The sequence below is a fragment of the Leopardus geoffroyi genome, chromosome B3 (genome assembly GCF_018350155.1).
Source record: "Leopardus geoffroyi isolate Oge1 chromosome B3, O.geoffroyi_Oge1_pat1.0, whole genome shotgun sequence".
Classification (NCBI taxonomy): domain Eukaryota; kingdom Metazoa; phylum Chordata; class Mammalia; order Carnivora; family Felidae; genus Leopardus; species Leopardus geoffroyi.
The window spans coordinates 140,137,009-140,162,213 of record NC_059337.1 but is presented as its reverse complement, the minus strand read 5'-3'; positions in this window follow the sequence as shown (position 1 = coordinate 140,162,213).

The following is a 25,205-nucleotide window of genomic DNA, read 5'->3' as shown; positions in this document are numbered from 1 at the left end:
GAATGAGGGAGTTAATGAACGAATGAGTGAAGGAATGAATGAATGAATGAAGTTAGAAATTACTGGTTTACTCATGACTAAATAGGTCTGAGTCACATGATCTCTGAAAATCTGATGAAAACCTGCAGACATTCTATTTAGAAAATGCATACCCCTGGCCCTGTTTGCACATAATTTGGGGGTCTCACAGCTATTTCTGAAGGGCTAGAGAGCTCACAGATCCGGATGAAGAGCCCCTTGTTTGATTCAAGCTCCTTTGATGTCTAGATGAAGAAACTCAGGCTCAGAGAGGTGAGGAAACTAGCCCAAGGTCACATAGCTTCCGAGGGTCACCTCTGAGACATGGTGTCTTCCTCCCACCTCACTTCCTGTCGCTCCCCCCACTTGGCTGGGCTCATCTTCTTCCTCCCGTGCTTTCGGGATGAAGAATCCGCCATTCGATTTGGCTGGGTGATTGAGCATTTCATTCAATTTGCATTAAAAGTTCTGATTTTAATTTTTGTAATATTCCCATTAATAATGTCTGTTTAAGCCATCAGCTGGTAGCACAATGTTAAAATGTCTTTGAAACAAAATGAATGCAAATAATTAAAAGGAAAAAAAAAATCTGGGGAGAAGCCATCCATTTGTCAGATTTGGCATAAAAAATGTCTTGGAATGCAGTGTCTTGGAATCCCAGTGTTTGGGATAATAAAATATATGAAGTTTTTTTTTTTTTTTTTAATAAATGAATTCCAATAATAATCCTGTCAGTTTATGCAAGTCCCATCATTCTTTCTGGAGGCACCGTGATAAATCTTTCATGTGTACAAAAAGCTCTATTGAGTGTCTACCCTGGGTCAAAATTTAGTCTGGGTAAGAACTAGGGAAACAAAGGGGTGCCACCCTCCAGAGGGTCCCCGGACACGGACGGAGAAAGGGAAAGCACGCGTTCGAGGGACACATCTGCATCTGCACGGCGCCAGAGGGCCCTGCGGGAGGCCTGTGTGTGGCAGGGGTGAGTGTCTCCCGCAGGCATGGGCCGGGGTACAGGTGGGGCAGGGGTGCTGGGCATCTGAGAGTAACTCCAGAAGCTGGAGTTGAGAAAAGGGCATGCAGGGTTGGAGGAGGTGAGGCTGGAGGTCACGGGAGCCCATCTGGGCATGTGTCTAAGGGACAGTGGGACACTGTGAGCACAGGGCATACGTTGGAGATGTCGCCGTGGAAGGGAGCCGGTCGGGGAGGGGGAGGCACGGCTCGGGACAACCCAAAGAAGAGGTGAGCGTGGGAAGTAAGATAGGGGACCCAGCCCTCGAACACTGGCACTGCGAGGGTCAGTCCCTACAGCCCGTCGTGGCTCAGTTTCTCCTTGGGACAACGGATCTTGGTCGGCCCGTCCATTCACTCTGTGCCAGGCGGGTGATAGTCTCCCATTCTCCCAATAAAGGAAAGAAGTGGTCAGAAACATGAGCCACTGGGTCCAGCGGGGGACAAGTGGGGCCGGCCGGTGGAGCTAAGCGTCCGGCCCGGCTCCCTCGGTTGCCAAGCCCCCGAGTGGAGGCGGGAGAGCCTGTGAGATGAGACGGCCACCTCCTCCGAGCTGCCTTGGGGTGGCTGCACGGAAGACAGAAAGGAGGAGGCTGGGCGTGACTAACGCATCCCCAGGGGAGTCAGGACCTACGGGATTCCAGCCTTGGGGTGCGGTGAGGGACAGGCCACCAACAAGATCGAAGGCCAGGGATTAGACAACGTGAGTGGCCGTGACCGAAAGCCAGAGGCTCCTCTCTGTCGTATTTGACAAACGCTTGAGCTCTAGTTGAGCTAATAACTTTCTAATGATTACAAAATTGCACGATCGCCCAACTGACCCATCTGTTCCTTCCTTGGAAAGTCCAGGGCAGCCTTGAGGCGCCTCCAGCAGCCGCAGGGGCCACAGCACCAGCCGGGAGCAGGGCCCGTCCCCTCTTTGGTCTCCGCCAGGAGCCAGAGCTCACGGGTCCAGGAGCTGGAAGAGGAAACCGGGACAGGCTGGACAGCGGCCCCAAGACAACGAGTGGAGAAGGGAGAGGGCAGGGCATGGCGTCACTGCCCACTGCGGGGGCTTCGAAGACTCCCTGACACCTGCCAATCATGCCACCTCTCTGTGCTTTCCATGTCTCCCCTGTAAAACAGGGATAAAAATAAAACTAAGAATAATTTAATAATAAAAATAATAATAATGCTTCACTGACTCCATGGGAGTGTAGTGAGGGTAAAATCAAAAAGGCAGGTCTGGGGACGGGGGTGCCTGGGTGGCTCAGGTCAGGATCTTGGGGTCCCTGAGTTCCAGCCCCGCGTGGGGGCTCTGGGCTGTCAGCTCAGAGCCTGGAGCCTGCTTGGGATTCTGTGTCTCCGTCTCTCTCTGCACCACCCCCCCCCACTTGCTTTCTCTCTCTCTCTCTCTTTGAAAATAAATAAACATTAAAAAAAAATTTTTTTTAAAGAAAAGAAAATGCACCTACCATGCCTGGCCCCCCTTTGGTACCAAGTGAACGGGCGGCCTTAATGTAATCGTAGGTAAGAGATGTTGAAGCAACATCTCTTAAAACTATCACATCTGGGGCGCCTGGGTGGCGCAGTCGGTTAAGCGTCGGACTTCAGCCAGGTCACGATCTCGCGGTCCGGGAGTTCGAGCCCCGCGTCGGGGTCTGGGCTGATGGCTCAGAGCCTGGAGCCTATTTCCGATTCTGTGTCTCCCTCTCTCTCTGCCCCTCCCCCGTTCATGCTCTGTCTCTCTCTGTCCCAAAAATAAATAAACGTTGAAAAAAAAAAAACAAACTATCCCATCTTTTATGAATATTCATCAGACACGTGGGCGGAGCTCCAGCGGTGGCTCAGACACGTGGCCTGGCCTGCCAGCCACCTGCAGTTTGATGGGCGGGGGGGGGGGGGGGGGGGGGGGGGGGGGGGAGCGAGTACCAGGTGAGCCAAGGCGAGATGCAAAGGGGCTGTAAGAAAGGGACAGACGAGCTGCCGCGGGAAGGGAGCTCCAGGCAGCTGTCCCTGGCGGGGACAACCTCCGTGCCCCAGAGGCCCGGTGGTGTAACTGGAGCCAGGCCGCCTGGTTGGGAATCTCCTCGGCTTGGGACCCTCTTGGAAGATGCACGGAACTTCATTCATTCATCCCTCCGCGGCTGGAGATCAGGCAGAGAACGGGAGAAAGTTCTCTCCTCCTTCCTCGCCACGCTCTCGGCTTCCTCATCTGTCAAATGGCGCGAATAAAATTACAGCCCCACGAGGTGTGCTTGATCTCACGAGGCTCAAACAATGAGGTCCCGCGTACAGGTGATTAGCCAAGGGCAGCCTGACGCCTGTTCCACGATTCTAGAACAGCGCCTTTTAAAAGCATTGCTCAGGGGCGCCTGGGTGGCGCAGTCGGTTAAGCGTCCGACTTCAGCCGGGTCACGATCTCACGGTCCGTGAGTTCGAGCCCCGCGTCGGGCTCTGGGCTGATGGCTCAGAGCCTGGAGCCTGTTTCCGATTCTGTGTCTCCCTCTCTCTCTGACCCTCCCCCGTTCATGCTCTGTCTCTCTCTGTCCCAAAAATAAATAAACGTTGAAAAAAAAATAATAAAATAAAATAAAATAAAAGCATTGCCCAGACGGTACCTCCGTGCGGTTGTGCAAAGACAACGAGGCTAGACGCGAACATGACACCCCTTCCGTGAACCAATGCCAGGAGACTTAGCTTGCGGTGAAAAATCCAGCCATATATATATATATATATATATATATATATATATATATATATTAAATATATAGTTAGCTAAGTGTGTTTGAAAAATTAACAAGACGATAATAATAGCCGTGATGGTAATAAAAATAATATAGTGACTCTTTCTTTGCGTTCGTCCTCTTAGCTTCACACTGTGCTCAGCATTTGGGGCACCCCTTTGTCTCTAATCCACAAAATCCCACGCCGTTCTGGGCCGAGTTTTATAAACGGAGAAACAGAATTTCAGAGCAACTAAGTAACATCCTGAAACGGAAGCCTTCAGTCAGTAAGCACGGAGATGTAAGATGTGTATTTCATGAAAGCCGGTTTTATTTCATTGGACGTTTCTGTAGAGTTATAATAATTACTACTGTAATAATCTTTTATATTGATACAGCATGTATTTTCAGTTTTCAAGGTCCTTCGGTAGTCCCGATTCCACCTGGGATTCTCCAACAGTCCAAAAGAGCAAATAAAATTCCTGTTATACAGGAGAGGAAATCAAAGACCAGCCCGAGGTCTCGCGGCTCAAACTTGGAAGGTTCTGGACCTGACGTCAGGCTTGTGGCCGCTCAGCCCCCTTCTTTCCTTCGATGCCAGAAACCGATAAACTATGGAACAACCTGATAGTTGGTTTTTTTAATCAAAATATCCATGTTTATCTTATCAGTTTATTTTAAAACGAGTTCTAAGAAATTAACATTTTTAAACAAGCTCACCTCAACTGAGAAAATAATAGAATAAGATAGATGGTCCCATTTTAATGAAAACCTCCCGTGGGCTGGTGTCACAGCAAGCACTAAGGAGCTGGTGGAAATTACATTTCAAAAAAAAAAAAAAAAAAGCACAATGTGTTTGCCTATTCTGTTCCAGTTTTGCGGGTAAAAATACAAAATGTAAGTCAATATGGTGACACTGTCAAAGGCCCCAGCTGGAGCAAAACTAGTGTTGAGGTTGTAGGGGGAGGAGACAAAGGTCGGTGCTGGTCAACAGACGCAGCCCTTTTGATATGGTGACGTAATTGACTAGCTTCCAGAAGCCCTCACCTCCCCCCTTTCAGGGGCCACGTGATGACGCCTGCAGATTTAATCACCAGCCCCGCACCTAGCGGGTCAGGTCAGGGGTGCTGTGCTAAGCGAGCTTCTCAGAAAACCACAGGACAGCCTTCTCACTACAAAGAACTCTCTGGCCCTGACTTTCAGTCGTGCCGAGTTGAGGAGCCCCATCGCGATCTTGGGAAAGAGAACGTTCGGGGAAATACTCTGGAAATACAGGAGGCGAGTGAGCAGCGGGGATCTCCCACCCTCCTCAGTGCAGGTTCTTCCCCTTGGTTTTGTCGACGCCTCCCTGCCATCCGGAGAGCAGAACAAGGTGTCCTAACTGGGACCAACACGTTTCCATGGCAGTGGCTGGCCTGCCCCCGTCAGTGTCCTCCGACCCGTGCTGCTCACCCACCTGAAGTCGCTTCTCCATTCCTGCCTCTGTCCCCAGGCGCCCACGCGTGCCTCCGTTCCCCCCGCATCGCACACACACACACACACACACACACACACTGCGAAACCAGAGCAAGACCCCTGGTCTCTCTGATCCCTTCCTGCTCTCTCCCTCGCTGCTCAGCCAATCCCTCCTCCACCAAGCCTCTTAGACGGGCCCTCCGAGGCCCCTGCCCCAGCAGGGTTAGGGTCCCTCCTCGCTGGGACAAAGCTGCGGGACACTGACGCACGTACTTTCCCCATCCGTGGGTCTGCCTCCCACGCCAAAGTCTGAGCTCTGAGGGAGCAGCTGTACTCAGCCGCTGGTTAGGAGGAACCAAGCAAGTAGCTCCTGGGTGAATCAGAGACTGAGTGGCAAGAGCCTGGTAACGAGCTCCAGGACTCTTGCTCCGGGGCCAGGAGCACCCAAACCCCGCACCAGTGGCATGGCGCCCGGGGGTGAGGATCCCAAGTCAGAGGCCCGTTACGTGGCAGACACTCGGTCCCCAAGAGGCGTGGGGCCTCAAAACCCTTCTGTTTGGAAGCCGCTGACCCGGAGCACTTTGTACGTGGGGGGGCCTCTTTCAAGCTACCTGGAGCCCTCCTTCCTTCCCTCATATCCTCCCTCCAGGACGGCACCCTGGGGGCCCTTAGCTCTGCCTTTAGTTCGTGGTCCTTTTCTCCACCCGGTTTCCCTGCCCTCAGTCCACATGCAACACGCACGGACAGTGCCCCCCGATGCCCGGGCCCCCCTTCCACCTCCGGACTCAAAGGGCCATCCAACCAGGCCCTCCACGCAGGCTCAGGTTAAGCCGGAAAGTCAGCAAGCCTGGAATAGCCTCAACATGCTTTCTTGCTTCTTTCCTTCCTTCTTTCTTTTTTCTTTTTTCTTTCTTTTTTTTTTTTTTTTTCCATTCCACGCCTTCACATTTGCATGGAACACGCGAAGCTTTTAGTCTCGGTGGTTCGGGCAAATGCATTAAAAAGATGAACATTTTAGTTAATGTTCTAAGAAGATTTCCAAAAGCAGTTTTGATTGTGTACTATTAGCATTAATTAATTTCCAGGCTGGGACCAGCCGCTCTATTAGGGGAATGCATATTTTAATCAATTTCTCCGCGCGGCTCTGTGTTGGTTGAAGGTAGTTTGGGGGCTTTGTCTGCTCTGTCCCTTTCACTTAGCTCGATGCACCGCAGTAAGCCTCATGGTTTGTGAATGCAGAGGCAGAGCTGACTGCCAGCCAAGGAACCTCAGAGGAAAGCCACTCAGAGCCAAATAACTCGTTTGAGATCTAATCACCTGATTAGACACAGGAACCGGCCTAGAGCATCATAGACGTGCTCCATAACTACACTAGGCCCCAGCCCGTAGGGCACCTTTGGGCAATTTAGAAAAAAACACCCTCCTTTTGAGTGCACAGTCCCATGACGAGTAAATGGCTTGAAGAGCAGAGAGTAGGCTTGATGTTAGCGCAGGGCCCTTGCACAGTCGGCATCCTGTACAACTGTATGTGGCAGCTTGGGTCAGTCAACATGATTTTCATTACTGACCTCTGATAGGATGCTGGCCAGGAAACCTCCGTCTACCTTTCCCCCCACGGTGGATGGTCATCTATGGCTTTGTGACGTCGTTCGTGCTGGTTTTAGTGTTTTCCAGGTAATATGAAGCTACCTTTTTTTTCCCTCCCCTTGAAAATTGGAAATTCCTGGAGATACAGATTCTGTACCAAACGCCACTCAGAGTACCCAGCACAGTTCTGCACGTGTAGTAGGATAATTCCAGGATAAAGTCCAAATCGTTCTCCAGACGTGACGTTATGTTACCTGTAGGCACCCACCACTTCTCGCTCCATTCAGTCTGTGTGTGTACAAGGAGGGTCTAAAAGTGTGTGTGTGGCTCCACATATGTGGGTGAACACGTGATGGATATGCATTGGAGCCAGGCAGATAAACGAGAACGTCAGTATACATACGTGTGCATTTAGGAAAGCAGTGAATTTCGTATAAGTGCATCGCATGGGCTGGTAGGTCTGCAGTGTTTGCGTGCATATGTGCATATGTGTGGGTTTACATGTGCACGTATTGAGTGAAGTCACATCTGTGTGATGCACACAAATGCACATACACAGATAAAAGCATTACAAATGTGCATGTGTATGCATTCGACAGACCGCTCACTGTTTCAGGGCCATGCGTCACTCGCCCAACGGAAACGAGAAGGACGCACAAGGGCACAAAAGAGACACGTTAGTTGAGTCAACTCACACTAAGAAGTATTCACAAGAGCCCCACACAATAGCATCTACTGTGTCCCATCGGGCTGAGCTGCGTCACGTGACTTCCCGCGGTCAGAAATGACACCGGGAAAGACAAGGTTGATTACTGTCCATTTTCTATGCTTTAAGCTGGGCCTGTCGCTGCCCCCAAATGAAATCAGACTTTACCACTAAGGAAAAAGGTGAAAAGGAAAGGAGGTGGTTCTGCCACGCCTGTTCTGTGTCTTTCTGATAGGACAAAATTGCACAGTTTAAAGAAATGCATGCGAGCGCCTGGGTGGCTCAGTCGGTTAAGTGTCCGACTTTGGCTCAGGTCATGATCTCCTGGGTCATGAGTTCGAACCGCACATCGGGCTCTGTGCTGACAGCTCGGAGCCTGCTTGGGATTCTCTCTCTCTCTCTCTCTCTCTCTCTCTCTCTCTCTTTCTCTCTCTCTACCCCTCCCCTGCTCATGCTCTGCCTCTGTCTGTCTCTCTATCAAAAATAGATAAACATTAAAAAAAAGAAAAGAAAAGAAAACACATTTCAAAGAGAGAAAGAAAGAAAAAAGTACATGTAGTATTTGTTTAGAAAGTGTTGCATTGGTGTCTTCCTGTGGGTGGTGGCTAATCAATTCCCACAAATGTCATAAATGTATTTTCTCCCTCATCCCTCTCAAGAAAAGCCATTCACATCCCAAGCTCATTTTCCTCCTTTGCTTCTTTGCATGGGCACTAGGAAGAGCAAACCACTCAGTGGGTTCTCGAGTGAATTCTGTCCCTCCCCAACAAACCCCAAAGTCAGGGGGCGAGGTGGAAAAGGAAAAGGAGGGACGAAGAAGGAGAGGTAAGACCCTGAAACCAGAGGGAGATCTGCTTGGTGATTTATTTCACTGTTCCAGCTGCCCACACGCACGTCCCTACCAGCCTCTACCATCATTTCACGAGTCCGACGTGGAACAATGTACTTGGGAGAGAGGGAGAGACAGAGAAAGTGAGGCCAGACCATCTCATGGGCTTTATGTGATATTGGAAGCAAATTTAGTTCTTGGAAAGGTTGCCGGATGGGTACCCAGAGACCAAACCCTCCAGCTTATTCACGAAGAAGGAAACAACAGGCGACTCTATTTACAAATGGCACCTCCCACAACTACCACTGGGGATGCCTTGTGGTTGGGGTAAACTCTAGTTGAATCTCCAGGCAGCTGCCTAATGGAGTACCTTAGTTCAGACCAGTACTGAGCTGGCTACATGGGTTGATCGTTTACAAAAGATGAGGTAAAGAGGGGTGAGCCTGGGTGACTCAGCCAGTTGGGCTCTGACTCTTGATTTCGGCTCAGTTATAGTCTCATGGTTCGTGAGTTCAAGCCCGACGTCAGTCTCTGCTCTGACAGTGCAGAGTCTGCTTGGGATTCTCTGTCTCCCTCTCTCTCTCTCTCTGCCTCTCCCCCCACCCTCTCAAAAATAAATAAACTTTTATTTATTTTTTTTTTCAACATTTATTTTTTTTGGGACAGAGAGAGACAGAGCATGAACGGGGGAGGGACAGAGAGAGAGGGAGACACAGAATCGGAAACAGGCTCCAGGCTCCGAGCCATCAGCCCAGAGCCCGACGCGGGGCTCGAACTCACGGACCGTGAGATCGTGACCTGGCTGAAGTCGGACGCTTAACCGACTGCGCCACCCAGGCGCCCCAATAAATAAACTTTTAAAAAAAAAAGAAGAAAGTTCTTTAAATGGAATCAGATTAGGGAATATCAGAATCTCAAGATACGTTTGCTTTTCTGGGTTGCAAAGACCAAGGAAAACAAGACCAAAGAGCAGCGAGACTGTACAAGAGGAATGTATAGCATCTCCCTCTTGGTACAGCTCGGGCTGCCTCGCGGGGGCCCGAGCAACGCGATGTCATGCACCAATCTGGTATTTGTGAATAAGGTGAGTCATGCTTTTTCACTGATTATGGTGCACAGACTTCTCCTCTCTTTAATATAAATGAAATAAGAGGAAAGGGCCTAATGTTTCAAATGGGGGCTGCCATGAGACCAAGGCGCAATTAGTTGAAAACGCCGTGTCCGTCAATCGGTCTGTGAGTAGAACGATTCAGTTAATCAAGTAGGGAGCAGACAGGTATACATATAAAGGGAAGAGTGATGGCAGAGAGTTGTGTCAAGGTGCTTGTAGCATGGGGCTTCCTTGTTCAGCTCAGAAGAGATATCTGAGTCCCTATGCTGTTTATGGTGTGGTAGACACAGGAAGATAGGCCTGTGGCCCTCAACTGGCATCTCCATGGACACAGTCTAACTAGCTTCGAAGGAGGCCGGCCCTCAACTGGCATCTCCATGAACATGGTCTAACTAGCTTCAAAGGAGGGTGCCCCTCAGCTGGCATCTCCATGAACATGATCTAACTAGCTTCGAAGGAGGCAGCCCTCAGCTGGCATCTCCATGAACATGGTCTACTAGCTTCGAAGGAGGGCATCTTAGTTGCTGAATGATTAACAACCAGATTGGATGGCAGAGGGGAATACCCTTTTAACCTTTACTGAGCACTTACTATGTGCAAGATGTTCTACACACGTTACTCATTTGTTTCTCCTCACTTTTTACCCAAACTCATTTTACCAACAGGAAAATCAAAGTTCCAGAAGCTAAAGAAAAAAATGCTCGAGGCCAGGTTTCAAATGCAGCAGTGCCTGAACTGAATGCCTTTTTTCTTCCTTCTGCATCACACTGCCTCCACCAAGACCCCACGATGCAAAGCTTAAGACCACACAAGCAACGCTGCGGTGGAAAGAGACCTTGTCTCAGTCCAGAGAGCTGACGACAAAGCTGCGGTTTATCCAGCACTATCTACGGCCAGATTGTCTTCTAAGTATTCTACAGGCCTTGACTCTTCTCGTCTCCAATTACTCCCTGTGGCACCTGCCAACACCACCCTCATCTTACAGATGAGAAAGTGGGGGCGTGCTGTGATGTGGCTCACGCTGGCTCACGAGAGGTGGACGTGAAAATCTTCTGAGACATTAATTCCTTCCGAGTTGTTAAACTCAGATATTATTAAAAAGCAAATTGTACAAAGATTTCAATGAATTGTATTAAAGACAAAGGTAACAAATACTCTGAACTTGACCCTTCCTAACTACTGTGTGTTTTACTCTTCTCTATGCCCCCAAGTTTATTCATGCCTATCGGCTCTAATGGGATGCCACCACCCATCTCTTCCCAACTGCTTCTTCAGTGACGTCACAGTGGGAGCCTGAAACCAGCCCTGATGAGATTATTTACACCAGAGAAATCAGAAAACACCACGAATCAGAGGATTCTTCTTTTGAAAGCCAACTGTTAAACATTAACTAGTATACCATCGAGAGAGAGCGACCAAAGTCAGGTTCCTAGAAAAAGTGAGTTAGTGTGAGTCATTCAAGGAATAGAGACACCCCCAGGTCACCTTAGCAGTAGGGGATTTATTATGAAGATGTGCAGGAAAGCACTAATGAAATAAATATTACAGATTAAATGAAATAATCATCATTATTCTTAATAAAGGAAAAGCATTATTTCTGATGACATATTTCAGATATAGCGTCAGCATAACCAAGATGCATTGCTTGACTTTTTATGTTCGAACCAATTATACATTTTTTAAATTTTTTCAATGTTTATTTATTTTTGAGAGAGAGAGAGAGAGAGAGAGAACGTGAGCAGGGAAGGGACAGAGAGAAGGGGACAGAGGATCCAAAGCGGTTTCTGAGCTGACAGCAGTGAGCCCAATGTGGAGCTCAAACTCATGAACCATGAGATCATGACCTGAGCCGAAGTTGGATACTCAACTGATTGAGCCCCCAGGCACCCCAGTTATATTTCTTATCCCAAGCATTTAATGTATTTCTCACATCACAAGGACAGCAATGTCTTCCCTGTTCCTGTAGGCGTTTGACGCTATGAGCCTTTACCACCTATGACTCCAAAGAAGACAAGGCCATTGACTTTGAGCACAAGGGGCACCACTTGTAGTGCTGAGACCCCAGGTGTGCACAAACCCAGGCAAAGTTAGATGGATACTACTCTTGCTACGTGACCACCTCCCCCTGCTTTTTGTTGCTGCAGTTGTAACGATTGTAGTGATTGTTGTCGTTGTTGTTGGGGCGGTTGTGGTGGGAATGGTGGTGATGACGGTATGTGAAGGGCAGGCCACACAGGGCAAGGCAGAGTAGACTGGGTCTCCCTTTGACGACTGGTCATTTGCACGTTTTTAATGTGGAGTTCCTACGCGTGGTCGAACCTATATGCAAGGCATGTTAACCTTCAGGAATTCATTTCCTACACCACTCTCCTTAGGAAAGGTTTCTTTTAATGGTTTCATAAAAGCATTTTGGCATGCACGCAAGGAATGGCATGGTGCCAGTGCATCATAGTGGACAGAGTCGGTAATGAAAATGTCTGGGAACAAGGCTCTGGATGATGGAGCACCAGCCGATAAGCCAAGGCCAGGTCCAAGAAGAGCACATTATCATTCAGCCGGGCCCAGTGGAGCTACCTCCCTCGGTAATGGATTTAAAGGCTGAGGCATTCTCCTGTGTTCCAAGTTCACGCTCCCTCATCTGCCTCCCTTTTAGGAAACCACAAAAACAAGGTAGACAGAGGAAGCAAGGAGTAATGGATGGAGAACTAGGCTGGGATCAGGAGACCTGGCTTCCAGTGCTGTATTGCAGCAGACTCACTGGCAGGCATTGCACAACTTGCTGCCTTGCTCTGGGCCTCAGTTTCCTCATTTGCCCAATGAGGTGATTGGACCAAAATTTTCTGAGGATTTTTTTCAATTCCGACAAACAGGCATAAAGGCCCATGAGTACACAAAAGACTCTCCCCTTCCAAAGTTAAAATGTTGAGCTGAGTTCATAAATGCAAATTTTAGGGCAAGTTGGCCCAGTTCAGAACAAACTCCCATCTCCAACGTCCACAGGGAAGAGTCTTCCAGCAGTTTTGTTCTTTCCAAGTGACCAGACCCTCCTGATCACAGTTGATTGGCCCAGCCTTGAACATCTGATTTTATTTTCTTTTACATTTTTTTAATGTTTGTTTATTTCTGAGACAGAGAGAGACAGAGCATGAGTGGGGGAGGGGCAGAGAGAGAGGGGGACACAGAATCTGAAGCAGGCTCCAGGCTCTGCGCTGTCAGCACAGAGCCCGACGTGGGGCTTGAACTCACAGACTGTGAGATCATGACCTGAGCCGAAGCCGGACGCTCAACCGACTGAGGCACCCAGGCCCCCGAACATCTGATTTTAAATACACCAATCAGATTATCTCTTCCTAGAACAGGAGTTGGGACATGTGCCCATCTCTACACCAATCAGGTTGATGGAGGGTAATGAAGTATTCTGATTGGCTATTCCCAGGTCACCAGCCATCCTTGGAACTATGGTGATGGAGAAGCCAAAGTGAATCTCCCCAAATCCCCAAACCACCTGGTCGAAGCAAGAGTATTACAAAGTTGGTAGGGGAAGTTATTTATACAGAGAAACCTAAAACAGGGAGGTGGGCAGCAAAGCAGGAATTGATGACTTTGCTAACGATTTTTATAACGAACTTGGAGCCGGAGGGGAGGGGAGGGTTGGACATAGAAGATGTGTATGTGTGGGAGAACATGTAGAGAGACAGGCGTGATTTCCTCTGTTCCTACTGAAGGTCAGCACGAAACCCAACGATCAGGGATGAGGGAGGATTCATGCCGGAGACATTGTCGTTGGCACAACTAAGTGGAACTTAAGACAAAGTCACATCAACAAGGGCAAACACTGAATCTGTGTTTGTCAGAGTATACACCGGTAATTCGTACCAAAGTAACTTTGCTCGTGAGAGCGGAACTACCTCGGACCAATCTTAGGACGTTCCCCGCCATCTTGGATGCCAACTTTCAATTCTGAATTTCACAAGGTTTATTCTTCCTCTGTTTCTGAAACCTAACAAATGGTCATCTTCCCACCGGTGTGAATGACAGATGAGATTAGGGCAGAAGACAGAAGACAACAGAACATGAAATTGGAAAGCCAAGAATTGGGGTTGCAGATGGACATGGAAAGTTCCAGAGATACAAGGAATATTAGAAACAAAAGCAAGACTTTGTAACACCACATAGCAGAGACTACTCTGTAAGAGAATCTCTGAATTGTCAAAGGTGGGTAAAATATACAGTGAGAAATGAATCCATGGAGACAATGGGTGGCCCAAGTTAAGGGTTTAGACCTTAGGCAGCATGGAGTGAGCTTCAGAATTACAAGGTGTTATAAGTGCTGTCCTCCCAGGATTGGAAGCAAACCAAAATCCACCGAAGGGATATTGGTTAAATATGCTTTGATACCCGTATAGTGCAATACACTGCAGCCTTTAAAAATGGCAAATTTGGGGTGCCTGGGTGGCTCTGTTGGTTAAACGTCTGACATGATCTCGCTCAGGTCATGATCTCGCAGTTCGTGAGTTCCAGCCCCGCGTCGGGCTCTGTGCTGACAGCTCAGAGCCTGGAGCCTGCTTCGGATTCTATATCTCCTCTTTGCCCCTTCCCAACTCCTACTCTGTACCTCTCTCTCTCTCTCTCTCTCAAAAATAAATAAACATGAAAAAAATTTTAATGGAGCAAATTTTATATACCGATGAAAACAGTCTCAAAGACAGATGGCTAGGTAACCAAGGCAAGATGAGGAACAGTGAATCCTGTGCTGCCATTGTGTTAAAATCGCTCATGGCTGTATGATTGTATGATGTTTCCTGGAGTAACTACAAGGAATGACTGGGAGACAGGGATAAGAGAATTAATTTTGCTGTTGGTACCATTTTTGGGTTAAATTTTTGAACCAGGTATGCACATGACCTTGTCCATCAATCGCTCTGCTCAATCAATGCACTGTGTGTGATTGTATTTGTGTGTGTGTGTGTGTGTGTGTGTGTGTGCACGCGCGTGCGTGCCTTTAATGCAGGTGCTAAGCCCCATCTCCAAATGCGGCTCTTGTAGGTCTGGAGCACAGGTAAGGAAAGTGCATTTTATGAAAGACTTTCCTCTAGCCCAGCTGATTCTGATACAAACCCACACTTCGGGAGACACTGCTGTTAACACTTAGGATCCCTTGAGGGTCCTGATTTAAAGAAATCATTTCAGTGTGGTTAAGAAGGTAGATTCGAGGGGCGCCTGGGTGGCGCAGTCGGTTGAGCGTCCGACTTCAGCCAGGTCACGATCTCGCGGTCCGTGAGTTCGAGCCCCGCGTCGGGCTCTGGGCTGATGGCTCAGAGCCTGGAGCCTGTTTCCGATTCTGTGTCTCCCTCTCTCTCTGTCCCTCCCCCGTTCATGTTCTGTCTCTCTCTGTCCCAAAAATAAATAAAACGTTGAAAAAAAAAAAAAAAGAAAGAAGGTAGATTCGGGAAGCAAGAGAGGCTACAGGCAGAGAAAGCAGAGAGGAAGTTGCCTCCTCCTAGCCCAAGAGTCGATGGGTGAGACCAGAGCCAAGCCCCCAAGGTCCCACTGAGAAGACATCAACAGCTTTGAGAGCCCGTTGTGTGTGTGAGAAGCCAGGGACGCGGCCGGCCTGGCTAGCTGGGCGGTGATACTCAAGGAGGAACCAGCTGATGAAGGAGGTACGTCACCACCCCCCTCACACACACCCCGAGCATCCTGTGGTGCGGCTGTACCGAACTTGTTGTCCCCTGACCCACTGTTGCCTCCCACGCCTCCACGCCTGAGAACACGCCGTGCCTTCTAGCTTCCCCTTCTCGTCTGCCTAGGAACTCCTCCTTGTCCATCACACCTCAGTTCCAGCACCACATTTCTAGGAAGCTTCCTGACATCTCCCTGACATTTAAACTCTCCTCACGAGGTAGCCCACTGTTACCTGGGCCCGTGTACCTGTCCGTCTCTCCCACGTGCCTGGGAGCTACTGGTGGGGACTGGGTCCTACTCACCTTAGTGTCCCCATCACCCAGCGGCAGGGCTGGCTGCCCTTGTGCAGAATAACTACTGGTTAGTAACTGCGTACCTGGCTGAGTACCTCCCTCTCCCTCTCTCTCTCCCCACCACACACACACACACACACACACACACACACACCGCTGTGTGGGAGAAGGAGTTGAAGTTGTGGACACAGAAAGAGACCTCTTCTCCCTTCCCTGTGAGCTGACTGACAATCCGGGTTTCTCCAGAAGGCAGAGAGTTTCAAGGCAATAAGCCCTCTCCCCGGTCCTGGAGGTTGGGGGTAGGTTAGATAAATGAAGTTCTACAGGAATCATGGTTATCTGATTGAAGCAAAGCAAAGTTTGCCCAGGGATTTGGTTCTGCGTTGTGAGATAGCAGCCTTTGATGGCAAATGAAAGCTACATCAAATGGGTATTTTATAACATCTGGGTACATGAGCTTAGTGTTTATGCCATCCAGTTTGTAGACTGGCCAAAGCATCACTGTGTGTTTTAGAAGAGTCTATTTTTTACTATAAAGCGTGTGGTATCTGATTTCCTGGAGAAAACGCACATATCCAATGCCCACACTGGTGCGAGAGAGCGCGCACACCTACAGTGTTTCAGAAATCGGAACGTAGCTCCTGTCCTCATTGGTAAAGAAGAGAGCTGGGGAGGAGGGTGCATCAGGAAGTGAGGAGAGGCCTAACGAAATTCTGAGCTGCTTCGGAATCAGAGGTAAGTGTGGCTGTACCGTGGCCAAGATGATATAAAACATTTAATATCATCTCCGAGCACATCGCAAAAGCTCTGAACAGGATCCCAGAATTTCACAGCTCCCACTGGGAGGGAGTCTGTGATGCAGGCTTGGCATCTCTGGGATTCCTCCCCTTTGGGAAGAAGGACGCCGTGGCTTCGGGCATCTGGGCCTCGGAAGGAGGAAACTGCCCTAGCAGCTTTGCTTCCTGAATTCCACCCCACCTGAGTCTGGGAGGAGTCGTTTCATTGGTTGTGTCAGTACAGAAACTCTGCTTCCAAGTCCTGAGCCCCCACCCATAGATGGCTTTCCAATCAAAAAGTCAGAGAGATCACTTGACCCAACATCCCCCTCCCCGAGTTAATGCAGGTCAACTGATGGTTTTCCGAGATAATCCAAATGATCTCAGTCCCTCCAGGGGGTGAGGAGTAAAAGTGCCCAGCTCTTCAGCATCCTGGACATGCAGCTTTTCCTGGTAATAAGAATAGCAATGGCGGAAAGGCTAGCATTGGCCCAGTTGGTTCTACGGGAATGCCCTGTTCTAGGATTTCTGCTGACATTCACACATTTAGTCCTCTCAACCAGCAATAGCAGTGTGCACTCCAACACCCCTCTCCTAAACACAAAGAAATGTGGGTGAGGAGCTACCACGTACGATGAGGCTTGATGACTGCAGGAGTAAGCCATTGGGGGTGCGGTCATGGAGGTGAAGGGATTATGAGAAACTCAGGAAGGCAAGCGAAGACGTTGGCATCACACAGTATGCTAGAGGTTCTTAAATTTGAGGGGGGCAACAGAATTACCTAAAGAGCTTATCATAATCATCATCTCCCCAAGACTGGAAATAAACTAATATCCAACAAGAGGATTCTGGCTACATGAGCTTTGGTTTGGCCATCCAATGGGACATTCTATGACTGTTAAAATGGGGCAGCTCTCTTTTTACTAGTGGGGATGCTCTCAAAAATGGATGACACAGTAAGGGATGAAGGGAAGAAGGGAGGAAGGGAGAAAGGAGAGAGGGATGCAGGGAAGGAAGGACAGACTAAACCAGGCTATTGACCCCTGAAATGGTCTCAGAAAGCTTAAAGGAGGAAAGAATTAAAATTAAAATATTCCCCAAGTTCTGAAGTCGCCATATTAAATCCCAAGGCAAAGAGATTCATTCTTCCTCATATCTGTGTGCGTTTTCATGGTACAAAGCATTGGAAGGGTTTCCTTTTTTCTTAAATTCCTTATCATCATATCCACTCTTAGGATCATCCACCTACTAAAATCTAAAATGTCAAACAGAAAGGTGAGCCAGTTAAAAGTGACTTAGAAGAGGCAGGAAGTGGGGACGTGGGTTCTGCGTGGCTGGGTGGCCATGAACTTGCTGTTTGGCCTTTCTGAGTTGAGTTTCCCATCTGTAGAATGGGAACAACAGGTCTTTTTATCTTCACAGGATTTTGTTGTTGTGAAAGCAACTTGTAAATGCCAAGGGGCTCTCTAAATGTGACAGTTAGTGTTTTCACTCCCCTATTTAGCTTTACAGAGATTGTAAACACATGGTGGGAAAAACCAGGACATCTTTCTTCCTGAAGCCACCAGGGCCTGGCCCAAAGTTCCGCACAGAGTGGGGCCTCAGCAAGTGCTTTTTGAACTAGGCCGGGGCTCTGAGGGTGTCTGCGTGTGTAGACATCACCAGATGAAACAGACATTGGTGGAGATAAAGACAGACACAGACACAGGATTCAGACACAGGATGCTTACTCTTATGTCGCGTTCACAAGGGTGCAGCCCACTTCCCTGGCAAGGGAAGCAGCCTTAGCAGATTCCAGACCCCACGACATTGTGATACGGGCCAGGAAATAATTTGATCTACACACCGCCTCAAGCAATGTTTCGTAGACCAAAATATGTTCCAAATTGTCCTTCCTGGTCACTGCTGTTGTCTGAACTCACACATCCTTATATAATACGGGGCTTTAGTCAAGCTCATCTCTATATTCTAACTCGTGGGAAGACAAGGTTGTCAGAAAATCCAGGGTCTTTCAAAGCCTCGTGTAGACCTTGCACTTGACTCCCTTCCCAAACTGGAGCATGCATATGAACAAAATTGAATTCTGCCCATTAATTTGAAGTCATTCTGTACTGATATAACATTTCGACTCTGCCAAAACGATTTCTATTTCTGAGTAATTCTTTATTCCAAATTCTCCAAATTGGCATTCTCTCATGATACTGGGCTCCAGCCTCTGTAGAGTACTGTAGGCTGCATATGTCCCTGAAACATCTTTGCTTTCTTCAGAACTCTGCAAAGAACTCTTCGGGCGCCATTCACGTTCCATTATGCTTAGGAGGTAACATCTTCTGGATCTCTTTACTTCCAAGCAGATTCTGGTATTTATCATTCTTATTTGAAGTTAGCGTCATCACCAGAGGGTGTGGGGCGGGGGAATAGTAATGTCACCTTGACCCATGCCAAGAGAGATGTCAGAATTGGAAGGCACAGAGCAAAACTCACAACGAAAAATAGTGTTCTTGCAAATGACTCATGTCTTTCCCTGGAAGATGGGTAATGAAGAGAAAAGGTCTCAACAGAGGAGGGGTGCTCACGGGCGTCCCTTTGCTTTACCCCTTCGGAAACTCAGCCAGCATTGGCCATTTCTGACTCTAAGGTGAGGACTGCATGTGATTTGCACTCTGGTTATTCCTAAGGGGCAGCATCTTTGGGGCTCTCTGGGACCTGGAAGCCCCAAGAAGGGACTGGACAGAGAGCCAACATCAGGAAGATGGTGAAGCAGGGCAGAGCAGATCTTCCCTCCTGGAAAATCCCTTGAAAGCATGAAGCCAAGAGGAGTGCTTTGGCTCAATGACAACTGCTCCATGACCCAAAAGACAAGACCTCTTCTCCTCTGGGATGAAAAATCCCTGGAGGAAGACTGATTTACCCCCCTTGCATCCTGCGTTCACCCTTGTGCCACATGCCTTAGTCAAGGGTTGGAGGCATTGTAATAGGACGTCTGCGACTCGTGTACATGGAATGAAGAATCTCAAAAATTATGCAAAAATAAATATGCAGCATGGGCTTAATAGATAGGCTTTAAGGCAAAGTTTCTGAATGATGAGTTCGGGAAGCAGGTAAAAATTGCCCATCTGCATCCTTCACATTCGGAAGGGATTTTATTATCCCAATTTTCTTATTCTGGACATGAGGCAACTAAGGCCGGGCGAGGTCACTCATCTTGCTCGAGATCCCAGATGATAAATGGAGCACCAGGGCATCAGGTTTGAACCCCAGTCTGTTCTTGGTGGGGCTCTTACAGTCCATCCTCTCCCTCTGCCTTGATTCTTCCTTAGTTGAGGCTGACTTTGTTTCCAGACAACAGCAACACAACCAAGACCGGCTTAGGCAAAATAGGGCATCCAGGGCTCGCACACCCCAAATGTGAGGTGCTCAGGGGTACAAGCAGAGTCGGAAAAGAGGGCACCGGCCCAATCCCCTCTCTCTCCCTCCGAATTTCTTAGCAAGTTGGCTTCATGCTGCCAAGCACTCCGTTTCCTTGGCTGCCAGCAACTCCCGCGCTCACACCCTCCAGAGTCGAGAGATCAGAGGTCTTTCCTTCTCTCCCCACCTCCCACCTACCTGCCCCCCACCCATCCACACACAGCCCTGTCTTCAGGAATCTGTAAAGAAGGTTCAGATTGGCCCAGCCTGCGTCACATACCCACACACAACCAATCTGACGGCCAAACATGGGAGGGCCTAGGATTGGCTGACTTCGGTCACGTGCCCACCACTTAGCCAATCACGGTGGCTCTTGTGGGAGAGTCCGGAAAGAAGGTGGAATCTCAGGGAGACTGATAGGGGAAAACAGAGGGAACTTACAAGGTCCACCAAAACTCGAAGATTCACCACAATGTTCATCAAACTGGCTCTCAAATTAGAATGTAAATGTTTTAAAACCATTGTGTGTAAGTTCTTATCGCGTGCTATTTCTAGATATGTTTTTGTCCCAATTCTGAGTCTACATATTCTATTGACTTAAACACAATTACTTCTCAAGCCTTCCACAGCAGGTGGTCTGGGGGGGTGGGAGGAGGGGAGGGGGTCAGTGTTCCATGAAGGCATCAGCTGGAGCCTTGGGTTTTGCCGGGAGTCTTAAATTTTGCAAGTGTGCAAGGCCCTTTAACTTGGATACCTGATCAAAACTTTGAGTATGGTAAGGGTGCCGGGGTGGGTCAGTCGGTTAAGCATCAGACTTCAGCTCAGGTCATGATCTCATCATTCCGGAGTTGGAGCCCCACATCAGGCTCTGCACTGACAGTTCAGAGCCTGCTGCCTACTTTGGATTCTGTGTCTCCCTCTCTCTCTGCCTCGCCCCCCACCCCAGCCCCCCGCTTGTATTCTGTCTCTCTCTCGCTCAAAAATGAACATTTAAAAACAAAAAACTTTGAGTATGGTGTCCAACAATTGAAGGGACCCTCTTGGAGACCCCAGGACAGACTCTTTGAAATGACAGCTATGGCGGAACCCTATACTAAGCTTTAAGCAATCTGTGGCTGGATAGCACTTCTGAAATGTGAACTAAGATTTCCCTCCCACCTGGAAATTCTCCCTCCTCCATCCCCACCCCCTTGGAGGAGCCAGACTTTTCTTATATTCGCTGCTTCCGAGGTAGGGAACATCAAGACAGGAATAGAATGCGCGGCTGCCTTTGTTTCCTTGGCTTTTGTCCAACAGCGGCAACAACAAAGATCCTTCGGGACACAATGTGATGTGGGTGGTGAAGTTACAGCTTCCCCGCTCTTGGTCTTCTGGCCCCAGCCTAGGAGAGAAGGCAGAGGCAGGGAAGAGACGAAGGTATAGACACCGTCTACACCTAATGGGGGCCATGCTATCCCCCTGCACACAAGTTTGTGGAGGCTGAGAATGGACACAGCCTGGGCCTCTTTTCTTTGTCTGTTTTTAAATGTCTATCCATTCTTGAGGGACAGAGGGAGACAGAACATGATTTGGGGAGGGGCAGAGAGAGGGAGACACAGAATCCCAAGCAGGCTCCAGGCTCTGAGCTGTCAGCACAGAGCCTGACATGGGGCTGGAACTCACGGACCGCGAGATCATGACCTGAGCTGAAGTCAGACACAACCAATCGAGCCACCCAGGCTCCACCGCATGGGCCACTGTTCTATACGGAGCACCAGGAAACTGCGAGGTCTGCAGACGATGAATAGCTTCGTGAGACACCTGCATGCCCCGGGGGATCTCACCAACTCCCATGCCAGCTTGACTGCAACAAGGTCCCCACGAAGCCAAGTGGAAAAGAGGAGGAGCCCACGGAGCTTATCTAAGAGCCAAGACAGTGAAAAGGCCGGCCAAGGAAGGACTCTGTGCATCGGCCGAGACGAACTCTGTTGCCCCATCAAGTGGAAATTAACTCACGCCTTAGGAGGCGTCATGGGCTGTGTCTCCACAGACTTCGTATGCGGCAGTCCTAGAGCCCAGCACCTCAGAATGTGACTGTGTTTGGAGACAGAGTGTGTGAAGACGTCATTAAGTTTAAATGAGGTCATATGAGCGGGCCCTAGCTGGGGATGAATGGTGTGTTTGTAAGAAGAGGAAATTTGGACACACACGGGCGCAGCGGGGAGATGTGGGGACACAGAGGGAAGGCAGCCACCTTCAGGAGCAAGGAGAGAGGCATCAGAGGAAACTCATCCTGCTGACACCTTGAGCACTGAGTCCGTCCTGGACCCTGTGTAAGCCCTGAAGTTTTGTATCGATTTCCCATTCATTGTCTCAGTTTTATAGGCCGGGAACCTAGGCACAACGTTACCGTGTTCCCTGCTATTCTCGCAGGCCGCCATGTACATGTCCCCTGGGCTGATGTCTCATTTGAGGCTTGACATTCTCTTCCAACTCCTGTGATCGTTGGCAGAATTCAGTTCCTAGCATCTGTATGATTGAGGTCCCTCGTCCCCTGCTTGCTGTCATCAGCTGGGGTCCACACGTAGCTCGCAGCGTTGACTTTCAGATCTGTGCATTGGGATCCTTCTCAGGCAGTCCACCGTATGACCATTGGCTTTCTTCAAGGCCAGCAGAAGAGCCTCAGCTGCTGTTGCTCCTGTCTTCGCCTGATCGGGTGTGGCCCACCCAGGATAATCCCCCATTTGATTAACTCACAGAGAAGCGATAAGGGACTTCAATCCCATCTGCAGAATCCCTGTTGCCCCAGAATGCAATGTGATCAGAGGGGTAGCATCCGGTCATGTTCACCAGTCTCGTGCACTCAGCGGGAGAAGGTATACCAGGGGAGTGGGAATCTTGGGAGCCACCTTGGATTTCCGGCTGCCGCCGTGTATCTCAGTTCATTAATTCTCAGAGGGATTCGTTGAGGTAAACCTTTTTATACCAGTTTACAGTTTATGGAAACAGAACGGTATGTTCAAACCTCAGAAAGATTCATAATTCACTTCAATCTTATACATATTACCGGACATCTATTATGGGCCAATCGCCATACTAAATCAGGATAGAACCCTTGACCCACCGGGGTCTCATAATCCACTGCTGCAGGCAGCTACAACATTATGATAATTTAATGTCAACTAAGCCATCTGCAAATGGCATCTCTTTATCGGACAAAAATATATGTAGTTGGCTTCCGCTCTTATTACCTTCCATTTTGCCTGTGAATAAACTGAGGCTTAGAGACTTTTAAGCCTGTCCTCAGGGTCACCCACGCGACCAGTGCTGAAAAGGAGATTTACACTCAGAGCAGCTCACTTTCACGGCTCGTAACCTCAATGAATACGACGTGCTGAATCTCCGCGCAGAAAGTCTTGCCCCGCGTTCAATGCGAAGCGAGGCAGCAGAGGCTGGGGTCAATGCTAAAATGGAGTTTTAAAGACAACTAGAGAACAGAGAGGAAGTGGCATTGCACCAGGATCGGTAACTGTCTGACGTAAAAGGTGGCACTGGGACCAGAGCTCAGGGAACCAAGAGGACTTCAACAGGCAAAGGTGACAGAGGGCAGCAAGCTGGAAACCCAGAGCGGGGAAGATGCAGGGAGCTTGGCTGGCTGGGTGGGTGTTCTGGGGGAGGGTGCGGTGTCACTTAAAGCTGGCCATCTCCCTTCAGGGACAGATTCCCCCGCTTCTCCTATCCCAGCCCCAAAGGCCAGGTTGAGACCTGGTAGGGCACACGGAGAGACACGGGTTGCGAAATGAATGCATCCAGCCTGTGGAGTCCCGAAAATGCCTCCAGAGCAGAGCTCCTAGCCATTTTGGTGCCAGGGAACACAAGGTGATGTCTGGGGACACTTTTTTGGTTGTCACACCTGGAAGGTGATGCTACTGGCATCTAGTGGGGAGAGACCAGGCGTGCTGCGACATCTTACAGTGCAACACAGGACACCCCCAACGGATACACAAAAAAAGACTCAGCCCCCAATGTCAACGGAGCCAAGGTTGACAATCCCTGCTGTAAGTGAACCCATTTGTATATTTCCCAGTTGGCTGGGGGTTTTGTAAATTCCAAGAGCATCTGAAGACTCACATAGCGAGATTCGATCCTTGGTCTGGTTGACACGGGTCCGCTGGTCTGTGCAATCTGAAAATCAAACCCCAAATACAGTTGGGAATCCTGAAGATATTCACGGGGTGCCTGCTATGGGCCCGGTACCGTCCCAGCCGGAAAGGCAGTAAACAGATTGCAGGAGCAAGGAGGGCACACCTCAGTGTGAGAAGAGAGAGATCTGGTTCCATGGTGACAAACATCCACCAGCTTGCCGTGAGCAATACCATTCACTCAGCCTGAGTCACGCTGCCCTCGTGGAGAGATGGCTGGAAATTAATCTGCCCTGTTAGGGCCTAATCTCCGTGGGCTCAGCTCCCATCCGGGCCCTTCCCCGATCACGGGAGCCCCCATCACGGAGAGGCCCGATCAGTGCAGCCCTTCTGTGTACAGGAAGGGCGGGGGGCTCACACAGTGTGACTCCTTTGTAGGCACAGATCCTGGTCCAACAAGAAGCAGGCGCGGTGCCCCCGGGGGAGCCCTGAGCAGGAGGGGTCCCGCTGAAGTTCTGGATGGTGCCAACCCGTGTGGGCAAGTCTGACTTGAGACCTGGCAGAGCTCTCGCCCTCGGGAGCCAGCGTGACACAGGGATCATTCCAGGCTCTGTCCCTCCCCGCCCCCGGGTGGGGTACTCGGCCACATTCCCACAGTGTATGGAGGCCCCAGGCGGCAGGTCTCGGAGGTTCAGCCCACCCCTCTCCCTGGGCTGCCTCGATGCCCCTGGGCCTCAGGGTGGGGGGCTGGGCAGCTGCAGGCCACACAGCCTGCCTGGGTCACTGCAAGGAACAGCAGCCGGGCCTCCCCCTGCTTGGGGGTGACTGCAGGAGGCACAGACAGCTCGCCAAGTGCTTGATGCAGGACAAGTGTTTACGGGGCTGTGTCTGATGTTGGGCCCCTGCCGGCTCCTAGAACATGGCAGTGAACAAAACAGACATCTCTCCTGCCCTCACGGACCTTACAGTCTGAGGTCCTTGAGCCACCGAGACAAGCCCAGGATCCCACGAAGTATCAGACTTGCCAGGCAATCCGAGAGGCTTCAAGGAGGAAGTGGCCCGTGAACCGAGGATCGATAAGGGCGGTTAAGCCCTTCGCACCCGGCAGGACATTAAGGGACCCTGACGCTGGGCCCCCACTGCGTGCGTGCGTCGCAGTCACAAGACCCAGAGGGTGAGGCCACGCCTCGTGCTGCCCCACCTCTCTGGCCTCAGCAGCCGCATCTGTGACGCGGAGATAAAAGCACTTCCGGCCTCTGGGGCAGTCTAGCCACCTGCTTCTGCCTCTGCAGCCCCACGTGTACGGCGCAACTGGCCACCTAAGTCGCGCATGGCAGCCAGCCGTGTCCCGTCGCCCAACCCGAAGTCCCAAAAGCGCAGACCGGAGGTGAGGACAATGACTCCCTGCCCCGAGGAAGGTGACAGACAGTGCGGGAGGCGAGCTGGGGGCCCTGCGCTGCGAGCTCCGCCCCGCCAGTCAGGCCTCCGGGCGCCTGGGACGCG